The 23,081-nt window shown below is 38.2% G+C and overlaps 1 pseudogene; it reads right to left on the reverse strand.

Annotated features, from left to right (window-relative positions):
- Nucleotides 1-1,999: 1,999 nt before the first annotated feature.
- On the reverse strand, nucleotides 2,000-3,066 carry LOC145688710 (large subunit ribosomal RNA; annotated as a pseudogene).
- Between the last annotated feature and the right edge of the window lie 20,015 nt (nucleotides 3,067-23,081).

The following is a 23,081-nucleotide window of genomic DNA, read 5'->3' on the forward strand; positions in this document are numbered from 1 at the left end:
TATTTGTTGTAGTCTCGCACTATTTCTGGTTTTACGGTTTTCTGTCCTTTGTGTCGTGATTTCTCTATTTCAACTATGTTTGCTGTATGCATAGTAGAAATCAGTATAACTTCCCGCTTATCTTTCCACACATGAATAAGAACTTGCCCTCTTTGCATATACGTCGTTTCCCCCCCCATTTTAGCTTATTTGCCTCCAGTTGTAGTTCTTTCGGGGCTCCTGTGTTCATCCTAAATATACCACATACGTATGTATCTTTCTGCAGAAGTACCTCACTCAGATCTACGCTGTTGTAGAAATTGTCCTGATATAGATGGTAACCTTTGTCTAACAACTGCGATCCTAAGAGATCAAGTAAAGTTCTTTTATGGGTCTTGATTTTCTTGTATACACCTCTAGATTCCAAATGTACCCTGTAGCAGATTCACATAACATGTATGATTTTATTCCGTACTTAGAAGGTTTGTCCGGCATGCACACCTTGAAGATTAGGCTACCCTTCCATGCGATCATACCCTCATTAGTAGAAATTTACTTTGTGGGAATATATGCAGTCCTAAATTTATCCACCAGATGGTCCTGAATATATCGAACTTTGTATAATTTGTTTTCACAATCATTTGGTTTAGCATTGTTGTGGGCAAAATGTAATTTTTTTATATTTGCTTGAAACGACGTAATGACATTTGTTGACCATACCAGGGAGTATAAAAGCATGCTCTGGTTGACCAATAGTCTTCAATTTCCGGTCGTTGATAAATTCCAGTCATAAAAACTATTCCCAAATACTTCCACATTTCCCTAGCTGTTACATCTTTATAGTTACGGTCCCGAGACTGGGGAGACACATCATGAGTATCCAGATACTGTGAGCATACCGATTTTTTCCATGGTAATGTAGTTTACCATACTATCATCGAAGAACTACTTTATATACGACAAAGGACTGCTTTTGTTTTTCACGTCCATTTTGATCTCGGAATCCCCACTGAAATCAATAATATGTCGTACGCTATCAACTCTTTGCCATGAAGATGAAGTACTTGGCATTTTTGTGCGCAAACTACTTTCGAAATCACTGTCAGTCATATTTTCAGAATTTTCACACACAATTTCCTCCTCCCATGCATCATTATTACTACTGTCTTTCAGTTCTGGTATCATCGATTCGTCGCCACTGTCATCATCTACACAGAGTTCGTTTATTACTTCTGAAAGTTTATCAACTGGAATCACATCTTTCTTGCGTCGAACAGCCATTGCAAATCAACTGATTACAATACTTCAACAATGAATCAGTCTGTCTACACATACACACACAGAAAGCAAGACACTTAACGCCTACACATAAGTTACAACATTTACGAATTATATTATCTACGTACAACCGACGTCTGCTGTTTTGCAATGTTGACAGACCCAATTAAATCTAACACAATCTCAAAGCGTCAAAATACGCCGACGCCAGGGAAAGGTTGGAATTTCGCCGGCGTGTTAACGCGCCGACGCCAGGGAAAGTGTAAAAGAACTCGCCCACACTTGCTGCGAGGTTCTTCCATCTCGTGTAGGACCCTTTACCCGCAAAACACGCGCGGATCAGACACGTGCGCGTGAGAGTAACGATCAAACGAATGGCAATAAAAGGCGGCCGGAGAGTGGGACATGGCCCCCATACTAACCCTCTTATACATAAAGAAAAAAGTCAGGTTAAGGTGGGCAAGTGTAAGCGAGTGCGAAAAAAGTAAAGTAAAAGTCGCTAATTATTAGCAAAAGTCCGTAATTATAAACGAGTGCGAAAAAAGTAAAGTAAGAGTCGGCAATTATGAGCAAATGCGAAAAAGTCAAAGTAAAAGTCGGCAATTATGAGCGAGTGCGAAAAAAGTAAAGCAAAAGTCGGCAATTATGAAAAAAAGTCGGCAATTATGAGTGAGAAAAATAAAAAATATACACCACCTGAGGTGGCGTAGATACCCCGGAGGTCTCGTCTAACCGAAAAGACGAATCCTCCAAGCAAGGGCTAAGTCTCAACAGATCGCAGCGTGGCAACTGCTCTAACGTTCACAATACCCCGCCAGGTATCTAAGTCGTTTACAAAGGATTCCACCTCCCAACCTTGAAAATCTCCTTGGTGTAACTCACGACAGAGATTCTGAGGATCGATATCGTCCTTACATCTGCCGCAAACCATGGGTCATGTAAAGTAGGACGAGCCTACCACTACGCTTCGCGTAGTAAATACACTTTCAAATGAGGGACGCCAGATACCGTTGCTTTGCCTAGATCGGATTCTACCTTAGATGCGTTCAGGTATAATCCAGCGGATGGTAGCGTCACACCACTGGCCGCTTGACCGAGTGTATGAACCAAATTGTCTGAACCTTTGGTTCCTCTCGTACTGAGCAGGATTACTATGGCAACGATCGCGCATCAGTAGGGTAAAACTAACCTGTCTCACGACGGTCTAAACCCAGCTCACGTTCCCTATTAGTGGGTGAACAATCCAACGCTTGGCGAATTCTGCTTCGCAATGATAGAAAGAGCCGACATCGATGGATCAAAAAGCGACGTCACTATGAACGCTTGGACGCCACAAGCCACTTATCCCTGTGGTAAATTTTCTAACACCTCTTGCTGGAAACTCGCCAAGCCAAAAGGATCGATAGGCCGTGCTTTCACAGTCCCTATGCTTACTGAACATCGAGATCAAGCCAGCTTTTGCCCTTTTGCTCTACGCGAGGTTTCTGTCCTCACGGAGCTGGCCTTAGGACACCTGCGTTATTCTTTGACAGATGTACCGCCAGAGTCGAACTCCCCATCTGATAGTGTCCTCGGATCAGATCGTCCGAGAAGACAAACTTGCCAGACTTGGTTCAAGAATACCGTACTCCGAACACGAAGAACGACGCACGCGCTCCGCCTCACCGAGTAAGTAAGGAAACGATGAAAGAAGTGGTATTTCACCGGCGACCTCGTAAAAAGTCTCCCACTTATGCTACACCTCTCATGTCTCCTTACAGTATCAGAGTAGAGTCAAGCTCAACAATGACTTCTTTCTCCGCTAATTTTCCCAAGCCCGTTCCCTTGGCTGTGGTTTCGCTTGATAGTAGATAGGGACAGTGGGAATCTCGTTAATACATTCATGCGCGTGACTGATTTGGTGACGAGGCTTTTGGCTAATAATGCCATTTATTAATATAATTAATATTGAGGGATTGCTCTCACAGAGTATACAATTATATCCAAAACTGTTATTCCCTATACTGTGTCAAAATTCCATTTACTAAATTACATTCATTTCATATAAAATTAGAAGACAGATCGAAATAATATAAATACCATATAAAGCCATCCAATATCTTTCTGAAAACTGATTTTTTATTTATATACTTTTTTCTAAACAGATTTGTGTTCAATGGATTAACAGATTTATACTTTTTCCTCATACTAATCTTTATTTATTTTTCCACACTTTTACTTCTCTCTTTTTTTGGTTCAAAATGTCTTTCAATATATATAAAAGAGAGTTTAGTGCAATTCTCTCATCTTGATTATGTCATAAATAAAATTTTAAATCACTATTAATATCAGATTATTCCTTGTGATAATAACTTAACCTTGCAACAGATTACTTACAGATTAAAACAATAGTTATTGGCATGGATTTTACATTACCAACTATGTAATTTACCTGTAGTCAGAACATAAAACAGCGTCGGGATGTCGCACCCCCATCGCCCAGTTCTTCGGAACTGCAATCAGCCACTGGTCCTCCAAGTTGAGATTTGTGCTGGGCCGATCCCTTGGCATCTAAAACTTGCGATTGAGCACTGTTCACAAATAAGCCTCGGATATGGACTGCCTTTTCTGATGACAACCTTGCTATGGCCTTGATATGTTTTTGGATTCGATTGGATGACGCTGGACCCGGAGCTATGGAATGGCGGGGCAAAGCACATTCGCCCCAGCAGGACCGAAAGGAGTGATTCCCTGAAAGGAATTGCTGGGATTCTGCGGTGCGGGGATCCCCAATGGACCATTGGTTCCTCCCCTAACACGGTGGGACGTGGGCCCTCTCAAGAAGTACCCATCAGTCGGCGGTGCAAGTGGCTCTGCCCCCTTGTCATTTTTACTTGGGGTCACAGTCTAGCTTGCTGACGAACGTCATCCAGGTAGGACCTGTCAGCCTCGTTGACCGCTTGAACCATGACGGGGAAACAGAGAGGATTTTGGGCTTTCTTTAATTATGGCTTTGCATCAAACACCCTCCCAGGCTACTGGATTAGACAAGAGTGAGGAAAAGCTTGGTCCTGTACCAAGGTATCTAATAATCAAAGATCGATCGTCTGGAGCTGGAGCTTTAAGCAAATTATCACCGTTCATTGTAAATCGCCAGCTTCATCGTATTGCTACTAGCACGTTTCCTCCTGGCCACATTAGAAGGTTATGAAATGGAACCTTACTTGTGCACACGACATCTGAAAAGCAATCAAATCTACTTTTAACCTGTACCCAAATAGGACCAGTTCCTATTGTGGTTGAGCCTCACCAGCAAATCAACAGCAGTAAGGGCGTTATTACATGTTTTGATTTACGAGTCTTACCAGAGGCTGAAATCTGTGACGAACTTCAGGATTGCCACGTCACGGAAGTACATCGTATTACCACCAAGAAAGCCGGTACGGTGCAACCTAGGGATTCTTAAACCCTTACTTTTCCCCTACCTAATCTGCCGACGCATTTGAACGTTGCGTATCATCGATTAAAATACCGGTGATACATTCCACTACCGATGCGATGCTTCAATTGCCAGCATTTTGGACATACCGCCCCTTCGTGCAATGCAGCTGGTCTATGTGGAAATTGCAGTTCTGCAGCCCATGGACAGGCCCCATATGCTGCCCCACCGAAGTGCGCCAACTGTAAAGGTGACCACCCACCTTGGTCACGTGTCTGCCCTCAATTTGTGGCCGAAAAGAAAATCCGAGAACTGATGGTCATCGAAAAGATCTCTGCAGCTGAGGCTAAAAGACGAATTCATCCCAAGGTCACCTTCGGCGCTAGTTTTTCTTCTCTTTTGAAGAACAGTAGATCCCAAGGGACTCAAACGGTTGACTCTGCCACACAGACAGATGTTGAGGTTCGCAGTGTGCCCGCCTCTCCCAAGGCATCCCGTGCCACTGCTCCGTCTACGAACTCACATCTCTCACGCATGAAGCAAAAGTCCTCTACTGCTTTGCAACGTAAGCCTCCATCAACGGACCCTTCGCCTTCCAGAAGTATTAAGCCCACTCCTAAGTCTCAGACTTCTGCTGCTCAGTCTACTAGTTCTAAATCATCTGCATCTACTCCATCGATCGCCCATTTTTTGAAGAAGTCCAATACTCAGCCTCCACCGAAACCTTTCAGTAAAAAGGAAAGGAAGAAACAACTCCAAGCCCAGGCTTCCAAGGCTGCCTCCACCTTCTTTGCAGCTACTTCTGACAAACCCACGAAGAAAGATTCACGCACCCTCTGCTAGTCCGCCTGGAGCGAAGAAACAGAGTCATAAATAACATAGCCTCTCCAGTGATAATGAGTCACTTATGGATGCTACGGTGGAAGAGAAGCTTGATAGTTTCACCCTTGTGGAAGGCTGTGAAAAAAGCCAGCACAGTACTTTGCTTCTTGTGATTGACTCTTGTTGACCATAGCTCTTCTTCAATGGAATTTAAATGGGTAATCCACTCACTACGAAGAATTCAAGCAGTTATTGACAACGTTTCATCCTATAATATTCTGTCTTCAGGAAACGCATTTTACCTCTACTAGCAACTCTGTCCTTTCTGGTTACACTATATATCGGAATGATCAGCTTACTATAGGTCGTGCAACGTGTGGTGTGGCAATTGGTGTATCTGATGCCTACCACTCTACTCTCCTACATGTGAACAGTGCTTTCCAGCTTCTAGCTGTTCGTGTCTTCTTAAGACAACCTGTTACGGTTTTTTGTGTGTATCTTACGCGGCATGACGCATTTACTGCTGTTGATCTTGAATTGATTGTACGCCAGCTTCCATCTCCTTTTCTCTTTGTGGGTGACTTTAACTCCTACCGTACATTGTGGGGCTCTCCTCGTACTGAGCCTCGAGGTCACGAGATTGCCAGTTTCCTGGATAATACTAACTCATTGCTCCTAAGTGATGGCAGTCCCACACATTTTACTACTGCTACTGGTACTTACTCCCATTTGGACCTCTCCATCTGTAGTCCTCAACTTGGTGGCCATCTTACTTGGCGTGTGCATGATGACCTGTGTGGCAGTGACCATTTCCCTATTCTGATACATGGTCTTCCGCTCATCCCTTCCACTCCATTCACTGGCTATAAACTACGTAAAGCAGACTGGGGGTCATTTCTCTGCTACTTTTCATCTCTCTTTAGAACCTAGTTATACTGTTGATGATCATTGTAACGCCTTTCAGCAGAGTATCCTGGCTGCTGCATTTGACTCTATTCCTACTTATGGTGGTTCCCGGTGCAAACGCATCGTTCCCTGGTTGTAAGATGAGATTCCTGATGCTGTTCTGGCCCGGCGTCGAGCACTCCGTACATTTAATCGTGTTCCTACAGCAGATAATTTGGCTCAATTTCGTTGTCTTCGTGCTCGCGCCCGCTATCTCGTTAAGCAAGGAAAACGTCATAGCTGGCGTACTTATGTTTCTTCTCTTACTGCTGGTAGCTCCATGACAGAGATTAGTCTCAGATTAGTCGTCTCCAGGGCCATGTTTCCACTGTTGCGGTCCCACCTCTTGTCCTTGATGGCGTTATGGTTACTGATCAGGGTAGAATCGCTGCTGAATTGGGACGTCATTTTGCTGATGTATCTAGTTCTACTCACTACTCAGCTGAATTCTTCACTCATAAACAACGCATCGAATGTACGCCACTTTAGTTCAGATCCCGGACGGTAGAACCTTACAATCTCCCTTTTACTATTGCTGAACTTGCGGCGGTCTTGGCTTCTACGAAGGATACGGCATCTGGTCGTGACGGCACTTGTTATGCTATGCTCAGGCACCTCCCTGATGATGGCAAACCACATCTACTTAAACTGTACAACCGTATCTGGCTTGAATACTCCTTCCCTGCTGCCTGGCGTGAAGCCTTTATTCTTTCTATATTAAAGCCTGCCAAACCTGCTACTTCTAGTGGAAGCTAACGCCCAATCGCCTTGACAAGCTGTCTGTGTAAACTGTTGGAGATGATGATCAACGCCCGATTAGTCCCGTTTTTTGAACACCATGGCCTCCTTACTAATCTTCAGTGCGGCTTTCGGCGCTTCCGCTCTACTACTGATCTGTAACATCTCGAAACTGCTATTCAGGAGGCCTTTCGTCATCAAAAACATCTGATAGCCATCTTCTTCGATCTTGAAAAGGCCTACGACACTGTTTGGCGTTATGGCATTTTACAACAACTACATCTCTGGGGCTTACGTGGCCACTTGGCTCTCTTCATCCAGAACTTTCTTGTACAACGTACTTTTCGAGTCAAGCTGGGAGCTATTCTTTCTGCTCCATTTCCACAGGAAAATGGTGCTCCCCAGGGCAGTGTGTTAAGTGTCACATGATTTGCTATAGCTGTGAACAGTGTGATGTCACAACTCTCCCCTACAGTTACTGGGTTGCTTTATGTGGACGACTTTACTATCTACTGTCGCTGACGTGACCTTCGTACTGTTACTCCACAGTTGCAGTTAGTGCTTAACCGTCTTCACTGCTGGTCTTTCACTACTGGTTTCTGCTTTTCTCTCACCAAAACACACTGTGTACATTTTTGTCGCCTACGCCACTGCGCTTCTGATGCTGAACTGTTCCTTGGCTGTTCACGATTGTCCTATGTCGATCATGTTCGTTTTCTGGGCTTGGAGTTTGACCGCAGACTTACACGGGCTGCTCATGTTCGGGAGCTGAAATATCGCTGTCTTCGCTAAATGAACTTACTACGTATGGTGTTTCATCTTTCGTGGGGTGGTGACCATGTGGTGATGCTGCATTTATACCGTAGCCTCATCCGCTCCCAATTGGATTATGGCTGTGTTGCCTATGGTTCTGCTCGACCTTCCATCCTACGTCATCTGGATGCAGTTCATCATCTTGGCCTTCGTTTGACGTTCGGAGCTTTTCGAACCAGCCCTATTCCTAGTCTGTATGTTGAGGCTCATGAGCCATCTCTTTCCCACCGTCGAGACTGCCTGCTTCTGCGATATTACATTCATATTCAAGCCTTACCTGCACATCCTTCGGCCTTTGTACTTGAGGCTGGTGCTCGCTATGCCAAATATCAAGCACGACCCACTGCTACTCGGCTTTTAGCATTCGTGCTCTAGACCTTGTGGCTTCATTGGGACTGGAAGTCCGTGCTATCTTTCCATTGGGCTTCCTTCGTATTTCTCCGTGGACTGTTCTTCCACCAGTCGTCAGTTTTCATTGCCTGCAATTTAAGAAGTCTATCACCAGCATTGGATTCATTTTGTCAGGAATTCTTCTCTTTTCTGGAGGCGTACCGTACCTACGCTATCTTCTACTCAGATGGTTCGAAGCATGAAGATTTGTTTGGCTGTGCCTTCGTCACGGGTGACCATGGCGCTGGCTTGAAGCTCCATCCTACTTCCACTGTGTTCACTGGCGAATTGGTTGCCATCCTGGAGACATTGCATTATATTCGTCGACGCCATCTACGACAGGTTCTTGTCTGCTGACTCCAGCAGCACTTTATGTAGTCTTACCAACGTGTCCACTGCGCACCTTCTCGTTCAGCAAATTCTACTCTCCTGCCATTCCTTACGTCTTGCAGGTTGTGACGTCCAATTTTGTTGGGTGCCTGGCCATGCTGGTATTCCAGGTAATGAGCGTGCTGACCGTGAGCATGCTGTCCTTACAGGACCTGTCTATCCGGCACCGCTCCCCAGCTCTGATATTCGTCCTGTGATCGACCGTCTTCTCCTTCACCGCTGGCAGACACACTGGTATGAGCACCTTCAGAATACATTATACGCTGTGAAGCCGCGACTTGGTGTTTGGACCACGAGTTCTCGTCGCTCAAGACTGGAAGAACGAAGATTGGCACGTCTGCGCATCGGGCACAGTCATCTGACCCATGGATACCTATGAATTCGGCAGAACCCACCTTCCTGTTCGAATTGTGGTGCATACCTGACCATCCGCCACCTTCTCGTGGACTGTGTTCTTCTTGCTCCTGAGCGAGCTCGCCCTGGATTACCAGCCGATATGGCACTCTTGCTTGGAGACGATGAACCCATGATCCAGAAAGTGTTCACTTATTTGCAGAATCTGTATGTTCTGAATGCTCTGAGAGTGCATTTCTCACGTTTCTTTTAATTATTATTTTTTTTGATTTTATCTAATATTTCTTGGCTTTCATGATGATTTTATGCTTGTCATAGCATTTCCTTGATTTTATTATATTACTGCACTATTATATTCAGTACTAATTATGGGCTGCCCTACGTGTGTTCACCTATTGCCGAGCTGCCCCGGCAGAGAAGATTAACATGTCTTTGTGTACTACCCAGTCCTAGTATTTGTATATTGAGTTTTCACATTTTCTAAATGCTATGACATTTTACTTTATCAATGCCCTGACACTTTAGCATGCTCCAGACACCTCTTTTAATTTATTATGTCTGCGCTACTATATTTTTCTTCTTGGATACATTTATTTTGTTGCTGTCAACGAAGGTTGCAAAAGATCCCGTTGTCGACGCGCCCACTCAAACCATTTCAATCAATCAATCATAACAAAAATAATAAAACCACTAAAAGAAAGAATCCTTTAGATATCTAAGTATAGAAAAGATTAGCATTAACTATTTCAATACCATTTCTCATTCAACGTCTTGCCCCTATTACTAATGGACTAATATTCACATTATTGACAGACAACTCATCTTTAAGCTTATAAGTCTGACTACCTGTAAAGAACTGAAAAAATTGGTATTTACAATGATAACAGTCATTAAGATCGTTTGTTTAACTGTGTCCATAGCCTGTACATATTTCCGATATTTTTGTTTTCTTGCTAACTCGTCATAATTACCCTGTTCAAACCGTACGGTTACATCCACAATAGTAGCATTATCATCCTTTACTAAAACTAAATCTGGTTTCAAAAGACAATGGTCTTTAGTCATAATTTCAGGCTCTATACTAACTCTGTAATTATGCTCAATAACACCATCTTTTATTAGTGTACAATCTCATTATGCCGATGTATAACCTTACTTTTGTTTTCAAAACATTCACATAGAACGTGAGCTAACGTTTCGTTCTTACTATTACATCTCCGACATAGAGTCCTTTCTAGATGCTTGAGCTAACGACACCTTTGTTCCCACTGTGTTTGTTCTGATCTTCAGTAAATCTATAAATCTTGAGTCCATCATCAAGCCAGCATCATAGAATGCAGCGTTAATTATGTCATTATGAAAATATCCGACACCTTTACCTTGAAAAGGTAGTTTAACCCATTCCCCAAATTCGGATCTTTTGAGTTGAATTTTGAAATTAGAGAACGATTTGATAGGAATTGGCCATCTCAAATTTAGAACATTTGCCCTTCTATTTATTCGGAATTTATACTTCAACAACAGGGTTGAAGAATTTATGATTAGATCACTATTATTACGCCAGACATTACCTCTTTTGAGTATGGCGAGTGATATTACATTTCTCATTCTAGGTACACCTAACCCACCATCTCTTTTCCTACTATACATCAGATGGTGTGTTACAAAATGATTAAGGTGAAGCAACCTTTTTACCAAATTCCTAAGCAATTGGTCCAAACCTTACAAAAAATTAAGAGAGACCAGACCATTTACAAAATTATAAAAAAAAATCTTTGGCAGTATAAATGTAAATATTGGACTAATTTTATGTCTAGGCTATAGTTTCCTCCCTACCGTTTCCCTTGGGTGCTGGTCCCCGAAGAAGTCCCAAGAAAACAGCTGATAACAATTCTGGTCCAGGCTCATACTCTGTTTGGGCGCAGATTGATAATATTGAAATATGACAAGTGATTTGATATGAGCCACGTTGGTGCTTTTGAGACTCAGGTTGTATTATACTTACTTTTGCGTATGCACACGCATACATATACGCAAATGGCAAGCCGTCTGTTCGCAGGAATTCACACACACATGAATGAAGACGATAATATTTACTTAGGTAAATTCCTATTTATTGAATATGAATATATGTGGGTACGGAGCGGAATAATATATATATATATTAAAAGCACACACAATTCTCACTTTACAGAGCTAAATGCTCAAACAGAAGAAATTGCACTGAGGCAATCGAATAAACGAAATGAAGAATAAAACTCTTAACACTGCATCTACGCTAATGTAGATATGCGCACACTATATACGAACACTAGAAACATAGCCCTTGTTTAAATATCACTTGCACTATAAATTGACTATTCGCACTGAGTCGAGACGTTCACTGCGTAATAATGTCAAGGGTAATGGGGAAATACTGGAAAAGCACTGATCAATGAAGTATCTTGACTCCAAAAGGACGCTACATATCCAGAAAGTATTCGTTCGTTTTTTAGCTTCACATCCTATATATTAATGTAGCAACACAATGTTCTTCTTGCGATGACTTCTTGCTAACTCCTCTTACGACGAAGTCCTTTTGCTAACTCTCGCTTCTACTGACGTTTAGGGACAACCCGTTTTCTACACTTAGGGTTGACAAGCACTATATCAAACAATAAAGAAAATGTGAAAGTTTTCTTGCTACATACTCAATGCCAATAGGTCGATGTTATAATAGATAACACTATCAACATTTGATTTTGTCGCGTGAGAATGAAGCTTGGAAATAATAGATAAAAAAATGTGGCAGTCTAAACTGATATTTTTTTTCCATTGTTATTGGATTTTTACGCACTACTGTTATACGTAAAACAGTTCAGTGGAAAGGAGCGAACGATGGTAATTGTGTGCATGAGTCATTTCACCTACAACTCCGGCAGGACATGAACACTTGTTCTCACGGCAGGAAGGATGACGTAATATGAGTGCGTGAGAACACGATAAACACAATATCATTCACACACAATATCAACTTCGTGTCCAAAAATATTCCCAATCTTAATAAATGTTGTTATGAAATACGTATATGCGGAACAGTCATGGTGAACAAAACTATAGGTTGGAAACTATTTTAGGGAAAGAAAAAATAAGTTTGCTGCAACGAAGCACTCTGGCTAGACGATAAGCGTTGCATTGAAAAGCAACAAGTCCTTTGTTCCACCGTGAGAAGCAATAAGGTCGACTGCAGAACACCTGCATACACATAAAGAGTTGAAGTTCTCACCAAAAGAGAAATAGCTTTTCATTTCTATGAATAAAATAATAATAATTTCGTTGCATGAATAAAAGTTAAAAAGGAAATACACTGGTCATCCAAAACCATAGTTTTGTGGCCAGGCAGACGGTCACAACTTGGCGAGCCGCAAGGGACCAACACATTGCGAGTTAGCGAAGTGATGCGTTGAGAATCCTGGGTAAACACACATGGCAAAACAAGTTTGGAAGTTGATGGCTCTTTTCCAAAATACGGGGTTGGCAACACTGTTCTTGGTTCACTGGGTATGGAGGGTTATGGGGGAAATCACTGGTAACACTTTTTGATGAACACTATTCGCAGTGAATAATTAAAATAATATAGATTTCTCACTATGAATCACTAGGGCTATTTATTTTGTTTAGAACACTGTTGATCCAGATGGATGACTATCAGCTGATTCAAGATTCCATGAGATGTTCGTGAAAATTTCATATCCAGATGTCTTCTTTCTTCTCTCTTCTTTCTTCTGCGATGAAAGTTCCAATTGGCGAAATCCAGTCTTCTTGACAATTGGGGTTATGGGGTGCGAAGACAATTGTAGCACATAAGTGAAAGCCTCTATTATTATTTTTTTCAACACTGATAATAAATATTTTCGCTTCACTGTGAACATTCACTTTAAAATAAGCTTTGGTATATTCACTATTTGTTTGTGACACGTATAACACTTTGGGCTAAACTGATTACGTGAAAACGAATACGTGGTTTCACCTGTATGTGTGAATATGTTTAGAGGGCTATATAGTTTTGTTTCTATTTATTTATTTTATATATTTCTTCGTTCAATAGTTCCTTTTTCTTTCAAAGGTATTCATGATTGAATGGTTAAAATATTTATATAAAAATTGAGAAGTATAGATAAAATGTAATAATACAAAGCGCTAAATATTTTCAAAATACTAGAGTATGTCGAGTGAATATGTTAACTTCAAAGATAATTTTTCAAAAATCGATTTATTAATCTGATTATGAATAATCGCAAAAATATAGGTTAATTCACCTGTAAGCGGATGTTAAATCGTAATAATCCTGAAGGTTTAGACGAATAAATATTCGTGAGATTATTTTGTGTGAACTGTGAGAACGCAAAATCTTGCGTACTAATAAACAAAAAATTTAAATTCCCAAATAAGGGTAAGACACACACATATACTTTCAACAAAGAATTCTTTTGAAAAAACATTTAAGAGTTGTTTCTTCATCCAAGTGTATCCAAAACACTCTACGAATCCGCATGCCAGTATATATATCATCTTGTTGAATCATTTTAACTAATCTCATCCATTAACTGATGAAGATGCCAGGTTCCATTTAAACAGTTCGTTGGTCCTATTAAAGTAAAGTTAGTTAACCATTATCGAAGAATGCATGTAAAAGAATACTCATTAGTCTTTATGTGGTAGTAAGATGTTACACAAGACGTCTGCAGAACATAATCATGTTCAAAACAAAATATAAGAATGTAAAGGAATACTGATCTTGAGTATTTCCAAGAAAATTCTAGAAGTCCAACCCCTAATGCTTATAATAGGATAGTAAAATTTTGTTAATACAAAATCAACAATGTATAACAATATATAGGCATATTTATAAATGCAATCATCCCTCATGATGCAAAATTCCATCGTAAACAAACGCCTAGCCTGGGCGTAATGGATGCTCATCGGCACTTCCATAATGTCCATAAAGTCTGCAATAGTATACATCAACATGTTCATTAACGACACATGTATATTTATAGTAACATTCACACATTCGTCATCTCGAACTGTGATTTAACTAACGTATGCCTTAAATAAAATCCTATTAAAATTCATTGCATAGAAACACAATAACAAGTAATTTTTTAGGATATCAAGATAAAGACACAAGATGTAAACATTCCTGAAATATTCATTATCGATGAAAATAGGACGATGTAAGTCGAAACATTGAAATAATATAAAGACTTTAATAATATTTCTCGAATAAGGTTTTTAACTTTTCAGCTGTAAATCCAAACAAATGGCTAACAACAAGAATATTAACGTGAATATTATTTCACCTTGTTAGGTTTTAAATTTTGGCATCGACAAAAATTAACGGAAATTAGTTGGCATGGTATGAGTAATTAGTTCTTAAAATTGTATGCGTTCTTGTTCCACTAAATAGATAAAAGCTACGATTACTGAAATACAATAAAAGAAATATTTGAAATATATCACAATACATACTAACAATCTTAAAATACATGAGATAAGATATCAATAAACGAATATTTCACGAAGTCAAAATATCAGTTATACAGAAATACTTCAGATTCTTCGTGGAAATCTGTTGAAACATGCAAATGGCCTTAATACATATCATAAATTCACAAATGTTGAAATATACATCAAGCATAAAATACATTATAATTGTAATACAATGAAACATCATTAAATTTTAATATTCAATATACACAGAGGCATATGTCTAAAATACAGGATATGAATACACAGGTTACAACGAAATCTCAATGTGTGCTTAAAGAAGGAGAAAATTTCCAATAATTACCGAATGATGGGTTAATTACTGGGGTGTCCAAGTATTTCATGGTTCACCACGCCATGTCTACCTAGAATGTAGCTTGGAAAATAAATTTAATCATCCCTTAGTAATATACCCTAAGTCCAGGATAGTTGGTAAAAATATCTCTATATTCAGATAAAAGAAATCGTAATAGTTTCTTTTGCTGTAGTGTAAGGTTGTGGGTTCGATTCACAGCATCTCGAATTTGTTCATCCGTAGCATGTTGCCTGACGAATGTGGACGCAGAGATCGAAAAGTTTTCATCGGCAATACCACCTTCTTCGTCATCTGAAATTTTCTCTAATTCGTGTTGGTCAGGTAAAAGGTCGACAAGAGTTTTTAAATTGTTGTACTCCATAGAAATAGTACCCTGAGATAAATCTATTTTACAACTTAGAGCTGTGAGAGCATCTAATCCTAGAATAATTTCTTGGTTAAGTGATTCGGTGACATAGACTTTCAAATAAATGGAAATGTTATCAATTTGTAATGTGATTAACGTATAGCCTCTTACTTTTCTTTTAACAGACCCACTAAAATCAACTAGGAAAATGTCATCGGGTGGAGTTAGCTTTGGTGCCGTGACGTCAGCACTTATACGTTTCCAAAGAGCCAAAGATAAAAGAGAGAGATCCGAACCTGTATCGCATAAGCATTCTACACCTGTATTACAAACTTTTACTTTAATTTTTGAAGAAATCTGAGTTGGCTTAGAATTAACGTAGTGGTCTATACTATCGGTGTCCGATCCACAATCACTTCTGGCTAAATTTGGGTCTTTACAGTTACATATGTGCGTATGGGTTACATAAAAATATTTATTTGGGTCTTCCGTAAAATGATTAACATTGGCTGATACTCGACCCCTAGTACAGCCTTTTAGCGGTTTCCCTGAGAATCAGTCTCTCGTTCGTTACGATGATTTGAGTTTTTATAATCATGTTCGTTATTCCTATTTTGATTGTCGTTATTACGAACATAGAATGGTTTATTACCTCTACCTTTCTTATTTCGGTGGTCATTCCTTCGATCCTCAGAATTACCATTACCTGGTTTTGGATGTTTATTGTAATTATGAGGGTTACGATTACGATTTTGCTCCTGATTAGTGTTCCGATTACGAGAACGTGGTTATCGATCATTGTTGTCACTGCATTTGCATTTCTCCTGTTCCAATTACCGCCTCTTTGGGCCTTGGTATTATTAACTTTCTGATTGTAATACCTGTTCTGATTATTATTACCATAACCGAAAGATCTCTGATAGTTTTGAGAATTTTGGTTCTGCCTATTGTTCGAATTGTTACCCTGCGGATGTTTTCCTCTCTAGTTTGTTGAAAATACAATGTTTCTAGTTTCTGAATAGACGCCAAAAATTCCCTAATATTAGTGCAAGAATGTAAATAAAGTTCTGTACGAAATCTGTACGAAATCTCTTGTATAATGTCTGTTAATATCAAATTCTCGTGTAATTGCGGTGTCAGTTGTCTAAGTTTATTAAACTGATCTAAAGCAAAAGCATGCACTGAGTCATGAGTCTTAGGATTGAATCGAGTTGCTTTACAAGCTGACAGCCTGTGCTGTATTGTCGCGTCTCCGGCGAAAGATTCAACTAACACTTTTTTAATCTCTTCTAGAGTTTTAAATTCCTCATTACGTGTAGAGTACCAGCTTAAGGCTACACCCTCCAATACATGAGGTATGGCTTGTACTAAGGCTTTTTCTGAAAATTTAGCAACTTCCGCGGCTAATGCTAACTTGCGCAGATATGTGTGTACTGACTCAGTAGTGGGATCACCTTTAAACTTAGGTAAATACACAATGATTTTCGGCGTAACGTGGTCTTTTAATTTAGTTGTTTCTACTTCCCTATGTCTAGTTTCACGATTATTACGTCTAAAATTTCTATTGGTAATGAGCTTAACATGAGTTTCGTCACTACTGCTGACTTCACTATGTTCGCTGTAAGCTGAATCACTGTTAGGTTGGTATCCAGTTCTAACATGAATGTCACTATCGATATTAGGTTCCGATTCCCGTGATTTGTTTTCGATTCTTTCCACTTTTTTGTATACTAACGCAAATCGTGCCTAATTTCCCCTATTTCACGCTGTGCTACTTTAATTTCAGCGTTGTTCTCGAAAGCCTGTTCATGTTTAACTTTGCCGTGATAATTTAACTGTCTAATATCTTGGTAACACATCTGAAGTGACCCTTCGTTCTTTCGAACCTGTTCTTTTAAATCTACGACTTCGTCGTGTATTTCGTCTAAGTGACTTTCAGTTTCTCTGTGCGCTACGAGACAACGTTCTTTATTAGCGTTACAAATGGTGTGATTAGCCTCTACCTGTCCTTGTGTTAATTCTAACCTTTCAGACATACCCATTAAATGATTTGTGTTTTTGGTTACTTTCATTCCCATTGAATGTACGTCGCGGACTATAAGTTCTATGTTATCTCTGTTATGCTGAATAGCTACTGTACTATATCAAATAATAAAGAAAATGTTAGTTTTCTGCATACATACTCAATGCCAATAGGTCGATGTTATAATAGAAAACACTGGCAACATTTGATTTGGTCCCGTGAGAATGAAGCTTGGAAATAATAGTTTAAAAAGTGTGGCAGTCTAAACTGATAAATTTTTTCCATGGTTATTGAATTTTTATGCACTACTGTTATACGTAAAACAGTTCAGTGGAAAGGAGCGAACGATGGTAATTGTGTTCAAGAGTCATTTCACCTACAACTCCGGCAGGACATGAACACTTGTTCTCACGGCAGGAAGGATGGCGTAATATGAGTGCGTGAGAACACGATAAACACAATATCATTCACACACAATATCAACTTCGTGTCCAAAAATATTCCCAATCTTAATAAATGTTATGAAAAAAGTATATGCGGAACAGTCATGGTGACGAAGACTATAAGTTGGAAACTATTTTAGGGAAAGAAAAATAAGTTTGCTGCGACGAAGCACTCTAGCTAGACGATAAGCGTTCCATTGAAAAACAACAAGTTCTTTGTTGCACCGTGAGAAGCAATAAGGGCGACTGCAGAACACCTGCATATTCATAAAGAGTTGAAGTTCTCATCAAAAGAGAAATAGCTTTTCATTTCTATGAATAAAATAATTTAGTTGCATGCATAAAAGTTAAAGAGAAATACACTGGTCGTCCAAAAACATAGTTTTGTGGCCGGACAGACGGTCACAAATTTTAATTTGACCACCCTGTTCATCACATGCTCTATAAATTCTAAGTGAAACTTGTTACTCAAACCTTCGTTTATAGTATATGCTCAGCCAATATACTGGAATAGTTCATCTATATTCACATTTCTAATCTTGAAATCTCCCATATAAATATTAATTTCATCTGCATACCAAGTTTTCCTTTGGTAGCAATTCTAAAGCCAAAACAATTTTCCTTAGATAGATTCATCTCTAGCTTATGTAAATAGTCAACTATTAAATCTAATTTATTTTGTAACCCTGCCTCACTCTGATCGAATAACAAAGTGTCATCTGCATAAGCTAGTGCTGAGACATTGTCATTGGTTACTTGAAATCCAGTATTGGTCTGCTGTAACAATGAAATCAAGTCATCAAACACCAGATTAAAAAGCAGGGGAGTAAAAAAGCCACCTTGCTTTATTCCTCTCTTAATTTCTAGTTCAATGTCAGTTTCTCCTTTTATAATAGTAAATGTATCTTTATACATGTCATCAACTAATTCAGCATGATCGTAAGGGCAATCTCTAGCTTTAAGAACTTCAATTATTGCCTTATGTGGGATAGTATCAAAAGCCTTTGTAATGTCTATCCCAAGAACAGCCAAACCACCATTTCTTTTACTACTATACAAAATTTGGTTAAAAAGAAAACAGGTGTTACGGGTACTCTCACTTTCCGTAAAGCCCTTTTGTCTATCATTGTAAGGTATTCCAGTACGCAATCTACTATCTATGATAGCACTAAAAATACGCTGCAGTACTGAGCTAATTGTAATAGGTCTCCAATTATTGGCCACTGTTGGATCATGTTTTTTAGGGATCAATGTTGTCCTATTTTTTCCCATCCTATTGGTATCCTTTTTAGAGTCAAAATAATATTAAAAAAAGCTTCCAATATCTTAATCACCTCGTGTTTATCCAAATCAGCTCTTGTTATTTCATCTGGAACTGGAGCAGTTTTCATCTTGAGTTCTTAATCATCTTAATTATTTTCTCCTCTGTAATAGGATTCATCATTTTGTTTTTAGTTTCCTGATTAATTTCTTGTTTTGTAAATGACAATTCACAAGCGCCTTTTGTTCCCCATACACGTTGATACAATTGTTTTATATCACAATCTTCAGGTTTTAAATTACCTTCTGTTAGATCCGCCAAATTATCATCCACTATTTTGTTAGCTAATATCCCTGGGTTGCGGTGATACATTCTTTGTGTTTTGGCATACAATTGTACTTTTTTTTTACTTTTCTGATCAGCAGTTCCTGTTTTGGCGTGTTCTTTGTTCTTTTTCTTTTTCCCTATTTTTCTTTTTCTTGATCTCACACAGTATTTCAATAATTTTATCGTTTATCTTACTAACCGTAGAAACATCTATGATCATCTTTTTATCCAATATAGTTCTCAAAATCTGATACAATTTCCATAGACTATCTACGCTTGTCAAATCCTTCACCAGTTTTCCTTCAGAAGTTGTTTCATCTATAATATCAGTTTTATTAAGGATATTTTAAATATCCTTTTCTATTCTTTCGTTGTTTATTCCTATGTCATCTATAGACGCCGGTGTTAATAACATATTTTCCATAGCCTCTTGTGTTGACTTAAAATCTCCAAATTAAACAACAGGATATTGATTCTGATAACCCAGTAATCCAGATTACTTTGGAATTTGTTCGCTCTTCCATTTCCTTATCACTAGCTATATATTCATTTTCTTTCTCATCTTTGGTAACATTTGACATGGTTAATTCTTTTCTTTTCATTAATTCTTCCAGATAATTTTCTATAAATTTTTCCTCCATGGGGAAAAAGTCATCCTTGGTAACCCTATTATTATTTTCATTGATTTCTTTTCGAGTTTATTTTTCAGAGGAATAAAACTGCTCCGTCTTCTTTTTTGGTTACCTGGTTTATTTTCCATGTCGTTTGTTGCCATCTCTTCATTAAATCTTAAATTAACATTCTCTCTTCTTTCTTTATTTCCTTCCTCATCTTCTTGCAATATCTCATCCAAATTCCATATCAAAGATACATTCCTCTTGGAATGAGGCTACATCTCTCCATTATGTGTATGTGATGTCTCTAATTGGTTGTCGACTTCAGATATTTTAATTTTCAGTAATTTCTCACTTATTTCGCTCTCCAAAAATAATTCTGGGCAATCACTATTCACATTTTCCGAATTAATATCATTTATTACATTGCTGGTATCTTCACCACCTCCTAAACTCTCATTCACAACATTAAACTCTTCATCAGTTTCCTCTTCATCCGATGAAATTATTAATCTTTTGACGCGCTTCCGTTTCAGATATCCTCCTATTTCAAAATCCTTTTCATTTTCCGTCTTCTCATTCATTTTCTGACGTTTGGATCTAAGAACATATCTAATTTCATTTTCATTCTTATTTGTATATCTTCCATCATCATCATTACTTTTTTTCCTCTTTATCTGTGTAGATGGGTTTCCCTCTTGTTTATAAGCAGCATCCCTAGAGATTCGACCGATCCTCATCACATGTTTTTTTTTCTCCAATCTCACTTGCAGTTCGCCCTTCAAAATGTTCTGCAAAGTTGAGATTAAGGTCCTTACATCCCTGGTTTGAGTCCACAATTTGTACAAATAAATCTATTTCTTCATCAGTCCATTTTGCGCCCGCTCCTGGATTTTGTCTTAATTTCTTCCTATTTATATCTTTTATTTTTTTCGTTTCTTTCTCTACGATGTTTCATTCGAGTATGTGTAACCCTCCCATGAGAGGTATCAAATTTTCTATTACAATATTTACATGGATATTTGCCCTCAGAAACTTTCGGCCTGGGACATTTAGGACGATGACAAGTTATATTATGAAATTTATCAAAGGCCTTATGACATGAGATACATCTAAAACAGTAATTATTTGAATACTTATTTTCCAAATGAGTGACCAGTCCCTTAATATTCGAAAAAAAATCTCTTAAGGATAATGTGGGCAGTTGGCATCTTCATCTTTAATTGGGTATTCTATTGTCAATACCTTTTCCATTATTATTCAGTTTCTAACAATTTACCTTTGTAAATAAAGATGATTTCAGTGATCTAACTTCAGGTAGGTCCAGATGTATAATTGTCTCTAGAAAAAAATTTTACTATTTTACATAAATGTAATTTTAATTAATACCATTTCTCTTTTATTATTATACCACAATACCAATCTTAATAAAAAACAAAAATAAATAGATTAATATAAGAAAATTTTAAAATTACCTTATGTAATCAGAAAATTACTATTTTTAAAACAGTTCCAAAATTTTGATCGAGATCTAACACTTTTTGATGAGTAACAATTTCTATGTAACATATATAATCAAAAGGAGACAATCTTAAGTAGAAAACATTAAATGAACTTTTTAATAAAAGAATTAAAACAATTCTAACAATCCTAAAATTTAAGTGAGATTTAACTATTTAATCTAATTAGCAATCGTTATGTATAATATATAATCAATTTGAGGCTAACATCAGATAGAAAATTACCTTTTTTAATCAAAAATTACTGACTTTTTAAGAATTCATTATTTTAGACGGGATCTAAACGTTTTTTTTCAATAACAATTTTTACATAAAAATATGACTAATAGAAAGCAACCTTAAATAGAGGAAATTAAACTACCTATTTTGATCATAAAACTATAACAATTCTAATGATTCCAAAATTTGAAATGAGATTTAACTGTTCTGTCTAAATAGCAATTCTGCTTAATATGCGATTATTAAAAGACTAATCTAAAGCAGACACATTTAAATTGCCTTCTATGAAAAAGAAAATTCCAATATTTTCACAACCCTAAAATTTGACTTGACATCTAACTTATTTTTTTAAATAACCCTTGTTATATTAAAATATACTTAATAATAGAACCAATCTTAGAGTAAGAATTTAAAATTGCCTTTTGTAATCAAAAATACAGTTATTATAGCAGTCCTAAGATTTAAGATGAAGTCTGAATATTTCCGAACTTGATAAAAGAAAATGAAAATCTCAAGTAAAAAATACGAAATTAACCATTTTGACAAATTGTCTTCGTTTTAACTATTTCGACATATATATACATCCTCACGGCATTGCCAAGGCTCTATATTTGTCTTTTACATTTAAAATTTCAACCGGGTGTTTCTGGCTGCCGTATTCGGTAGTCCGATCATCAGCCTTGTTCTTCGCGCGCACAGTCATTCGAAGAACTGAAAACGCACTCTGTACACAAAACGTTTATGGTTGTCAACTCGAAAGGCCTGCTATTTCTGCTTGTCAAGGTCAAAAGTGGGAGAAAAAAGGATGTGTAGAATGTAAAGAGGGTGCAACAGTGACTGATACTTATAAGAAGCATATTCATTTGTAGTTCGTGCACATTCCGCCTGTAGCGCTACTGTGGCACAACGTATATTGTAACTGTATAACTCTTGTACACCGCTAGTAGGTCTATTGGCGTTAGTGACGACCGAAACTATGTTGTCAGCTCTGACTGCGATAAGCCACTCCTGTGCTGCTTTTGCTTTTCTTTTTTCTCCTTTGTCATTTGTGAGACGCCAAACATGTTGTTTTTGCTTGTTGCACGCGCTCAACGGGTTTCTGCAGAGCAAAGTATTTAAGAAGTTGATTACATATTCTTGTTTACGATAGAAATATGATAAGTACTTTAAATTATAATACTGTTTTAAATTGATTAACTGTGGGAAAAAATGTGAAAATAAAGCTGTAATTGTAAATGTATCTTAGTCGAGGACGTAGCTACTGACAGTGTTGATTACAGATTTTCTTCTGGAAGAATTGCATTACCCCCCCCCCTTTTCATTTTCAGACTCAATCGGAAATGGTCTCAATCGTTT

Source organism: Thermobia domestica, chromosome 6 (genome assembly GCF_964235325.1).
Source record: "Thermobia domestica chromosome 6, izTheDome1.hap1.1, whole genome shotgun sequence".
Lineage (NCBI taxonomy): Eukaryota > Metazoa > Arthropoda > Insecta > Zygentoma > Lepismatidae > Thermobia > Thermobia domestica.